Source organism: Rhipicephalus sanguineus, chromosome 7, assembly GCF_013339695.2.
Source record: "Rhipicephalus sanguineus isolate Rsan-2018 chromosome 7, BIME_Rsan_1.4, whole genome shotgun sequence".
Taxonomy (NCBI): Eukaryota; Metazoa; Arthropoda; class Arachnida; order Ixodida; family Ixodidae; genus Rhipicephalus; species Rhipicephalus sanguineus.
This window is the reverse complement of record NC_051182.1, coordinates 67103298-67108179: the sequence shown is the minus strand read 5'-3', so window position 1 is coordinate 67108179 and position 4882 is coordinate 67103298. Positions and strand designations below refer to the sequence as shown.

The 4882-nt window shown below is 45.6% G+C and overlaps 1 non-coding gene across 1 annotated transcript; it reads right to left on the bottom strand.

Moving 5' to 3' along the window:
• Positions 1–1155: 1155 nt before the first annotated feature.
• On the bottom strand, positions 1156–1319 carry LOC119401038 (U1 spliceosomal RNA). Its single transcript, XR_005185378.1, has one exon. It is a non-coding gene; the product is annotated as a U1 spliceosomal RNA (small nuclear RNA).
• Between the last annotated feature and the right edge of the window lie 3563 nt (positions 1320–4882).

Sequence of the window (4882 nt, the reverse complement as noted above, 5' to 3'; positions counted from 1 at the left end):
GCTGCGAGCGACTGAGCCAAAGCAGTCGCTTTGCGACCAAAACGGCCATTTGCGACCGTTTGCGACCAGTCGCTTTGCGACTATCTTAGTCGCGCGACCGGTGCTAGTCGCCGGTGTGAACCAGCCTTTCCTGTGTCTTAAGGTTACACCTATGATTTTCCTTTCCATCGCTCGCTGCGTCGTCCTCAATTTAAGTTGAACCCTCTTTGTAAGTCTCCAGGTTTCTGCTCCGTAGGTAAGTACCGGTAAGATGCAGCTGTTATATACCTTCCTCTTGAGGGATAGTGGTAGACTACCATTCATGATTTGATAATGCTCGCCGAATGAGCCCCATCCTATCCTTATTCTTCTAGTTATTTCACTCTCATGGTTCGGCTCCGCGTTTACTACCTGTCCTAAGTAGACGTACTCCTTTACAACTACCAGTGTCTCGCCACCTATCTTCACAATGACTAAAATCTGGGTGCCGGTTCTGAAATATAGCATTTTCGTTCCACGGTGGTGCTTCAACTCGTAGTGACCGCGTGGGGTGCCTCACGAAAAAAAAAAACGCTTGAGACCAGTCCCGTCTCTGTAGCTTACCTGAACAAAGCGTTATTAGTTGAAATAGGCGAGAAAATAATGCTAGTACCATTTAGCAAAGTCGCACAACTTTATTCCTTGTGAAGCCGCGGGCCGCGTGTTTGAAACCATTGCCCTGTGCAGTGTAGTCTTGCCGGGCAAGGATTCACGTTAACAGATGTGATATTGCCTGGCAGAAGCGTATAGAATCACACCAGGCGCCACGCAGTGTGAATTGCGCAACGAGTGTTTTAAAGCTGCCCCAAATATTACAGAGGGCTGAGCTATGTACGTACATTTAATTCATCATTATCGGCAGTAGCATCAACAGCGTGTGCAGCTACAGAGGTGCGCGTGACGCACATTGGCTGCTAAAAGCAAGTGTAACTGCAGTAGGCACCATAGGGCAGTTACGTCACGCGCCTAGACGTTCCTTCCCTCACAGCACAGATGAGGTGCCCACCGAAAAGCGAAGCATGGCGAGCCAATGAGAAGGTTGCGCGAATGGGCCCGATAACGGTGTGGCGTTGCACTCCTCGCATGAAAAGAGGGAGAAGCTTTCTATAACTCGTCTTCCTTTCGATTTCGGCACGGTAGGGGCTGGCGCGTACGCCGAGCCCCACTACCAAAAATTTCATGCCCCACCTATCCCGGTTTGGGATAGTGGCGTGCTTCAGCCCACCGCAGTGCAATGGAATAGGCCTCGGCACGGGACCCCGGCCTGAGTGATCACCGGCAATCCGACACCAGGTAAGTATGCAGAGGAAGGCACTCTTAACCTGCGTCATTCGATGCATACCTACATGTGGCTCAAACAGATGCAGGTTGCTTTCAGCTAACGCACGCACAGTTCCAAAATAGAAAAGCTTCAGAGACGAGAAAATCAATGCAATAGCTTTGCGCACACACTGCTGTTAATCAAGTTTTCAAAGACGTCGAACGGTTAAATGGAGACGACTAAAAGAACAATTGGAGAAACTTTAAACGATTGTGAAGGTACAGCTACTGTAACATCTTCCGCAGTAGAGCGCAATCGTCGACACAAGTGTTTGATGATGGTGGAACGAATTATCAACTTGTGTAATCCAACGTTACAGCGTGGCGCCGAAGGTAGCGTGAACGAGCCGGCGTCACCGTGGCAGAAGCACCACAGCCGGGATGCCTTGACAATCATTATTTCACTGCGTGCCTGTTTCTTACTCCTCGCTGAACCGCGGCGATGGACCAGTGGTTACGGTGCTCAGCTGCTGACCCGATGGTCGCGGGTTCGACCCCGTGCGCGGCGGTCGCATTTCAGGGGATGCGTGAGCCCGTGTAGTGTGCGATGTCAGTGCACGTTAAGGAACCACAGAAAAGTCGAAATTATCCGGAGCCCTCCACAACGTCGTCTGTTATAGCCTGAGTCGCGTTGAGACGTTGAACTCCATAAGCCATGCAATCTAAACCATGTTTTCCTCTGTTTTTGTTTTATTGGACCAGATATTAGTCGTAAAGGCTATTGGTCGAAATAGTGTTGCATGCATTTCTTTTCGACATTGTACAATAAAGCAATGGTCCATTGCCCGACAGGTTACCTTTATGGCTCGTTCGCTACCTGCGCGTCACTTGTAACTATGAGCCACTGGCAAGGAAGGGAGATGTCTCTCTGTAACGTAAAAAGAGGAGCGAATAATGCTGCGGTAAGCACAAGTGGCCAAGCACTACTGAACTGGTCGCGAAGCGGCCGGCCGGATAACACCGATCGCATGTCTCGTCTTCCAGCCAAATTTGGTAGTTCTCAAACCTATACAGTCTTGCTTGTACTGTGTCCAACGGACTCCAAACGACTCCTTCTCATGCGTCTTTTATACGTAGAGTATATGTGAGTTAGACATTCAATGCGATCGACCGCTGCAAACAGCCGCCATGCACTCATCGGATTACAATCGAAGCCATCGCTATTGTTCGAGCCAACATACGAGGACGAAAAAGAAGGGCCTATCCGATAACTTCCCTGACGTTAGATCCACACGCATGAGAAAACGGCACGAGGCCCACCCTTCGCGTGACAACCTTCCTCGAACGGCTGCGACGCTGCAGGTACCTGTTTCGACCACATCGTACTTACACGATTGCTCCACTTTTTTTTTTCTTAGCGCGTAGCACTTTAGGGGCCCGGCTTGTCGTCCATCTGTAGATCTCACGCGGCGTTATCACGCTCCCAATTATTTGGTGAACACAGTCCTCAAGTAAGGCTATAAACGCTCAAAACCGGGTTAAAAGAAATGAACAAGGTCTGAAATAATATAATTAACAGAAATAACCAAGAAGTAGTCGCAATAATTAAAATCTCTAAAACGCTTCGGAAACATGCGGCTGGCAGCCGTGCCACCGCCTCCCACCGGCGCTTCTCCGGCGCCTTCGTCACTACATATGAAGGGAGAAACAACCTGACGGAACTCGACGCAGACGACACGTATCTCAACTGCCGCAACAAGGAGGAAGTCGATAAAGCGCAGCGAAAAGTAGCGCGCATGTGGCACAGCGAGTCTGCGAATCTCCCTGACAAGATTATACTTGTACTGGGGAAACCCTGCATGCTCACTTCAAACATTGGCGTCATCGACGGTTTGGCAAAAGGAGCAGTGTGAGCTCTACGAACAGGAATCGTTGGGTGCCCGTGCTACGCACTTCCTGACGCTTCACAGTAGCGGAGCTGCATTTACCGCAGGATTTAGAACAGCACCAATCGCTACACAAGCTTTTTTTCCTTGCTTTTATTCCTGGGGGGGGGGGGGGATGACTATGGCCTCCTATGTTCAGACAACTTAGCGTTCCTTTCGTGTCGCTTGACCATTACGGAAACAGAAAGGAAAACGGAAAAAGAAATATCACCCAGTGCAACGACTGAAAGCAAAGTTTGTAGATGCTTCTCGGCGCGTAACTGTACGAGTTTATGAAGGCCACGTGCCAACGTTTCCAAATCGCTCCGCGCCGATCGATTCTTCAACGGCGGCTTTCTACGCTTAGGTTTACACAGCAGGTGGTTATATATGGTTACCGGCTTTCACATCAATCATCCTCTACACCGGCTACATAGTGCAGCGGCGTAGTGTGCTGCACGCAACAAAATTATTTACCCCGAGTGAATGCAATCAGTGAGGCGTGGCGAACGGTAATAAGCGTGTTAGGGCTACCTCGGACGCGGTCCTTCGTTTCTGCTTTTTTTGGTCATTACGGGTAAATATTGCCTGTTTATTACGGGGCCTTGCTTGCCAAAAACGCGATAGCATTACGAGGCATGCCGTAGTGATAGAGACAAGGAGACAATAAGCATATGTATTGCAAGGAAACAAAATCTGTGCAGATTGTGAAAAAGCAAGTCATCAGTGCAAAAAGGCCCTTCAGCTCTTTCTGCTTCTACAGCATCGATACCAGCCGGTGCTGATCGTCGAGGTTGGAGTTTGGTATGGCTAGCGAAGCATACACAGTCTTAGTGTTTTGCGCCATGAAACCAGCTTGGTCTGTGTGCAGAACTAAAAAACAAATAATTATTGAACTCATTATATAGGTAACTAGCTAATTAGTCAGCTAGCTCCCTAACTAATTAAATATTCCATTAACTTATAATTATTATCTAACCTACCAATTGACTATCTAATGAACAAACTCACTAATGAACTAAATAAAAGATAATTAATCACTAACTAGCTCACTAAAGCAACTGACTACATATATAACTGTTAGTTAGTTAATTATTTTATTAGCTAGTTATTTTTACGAATAATTATTAACTAGTTAATTGGCTAAATAATTGAATAATTAGCAATCACTTATATTTAAGCGATGTAAGCAATTAACTAATACATATTGTACTGGTACTTAACTCGTTCAATAATTATTTATTCACCTATCTAAGTGACCAACTAATTAACTATCTAACTAATTAACTACCTAGCTTACTAACCAGTAAGGTGACTAATTAACTGACGTATTAATTAACTAATTGACAAATTGATTGCATATGTAAGTGTGAATGACTGGTCACTTAATTCATGAATTAATAAATCAGGTAACTAGTTAGCTATCTAACGAACTACTTAAAAACTAGCTAACTAATCAACAAATTAACTAACTAACCAAACAATTAACTAACTGATCAGCTAGCTGATTACCTTCCTGACTAACTAGCTAGCTAGCTACTCAACTAATTAACTAAATAATCTGTTGAGTATCTAACTATTATTGGCTATTTATTTATTAGGTATTTTAGTTAGTTGTTAACTAATTAAATATATGTATAAACTAAATATTTATCTCGACAATTAGTTCATTGCCTAAT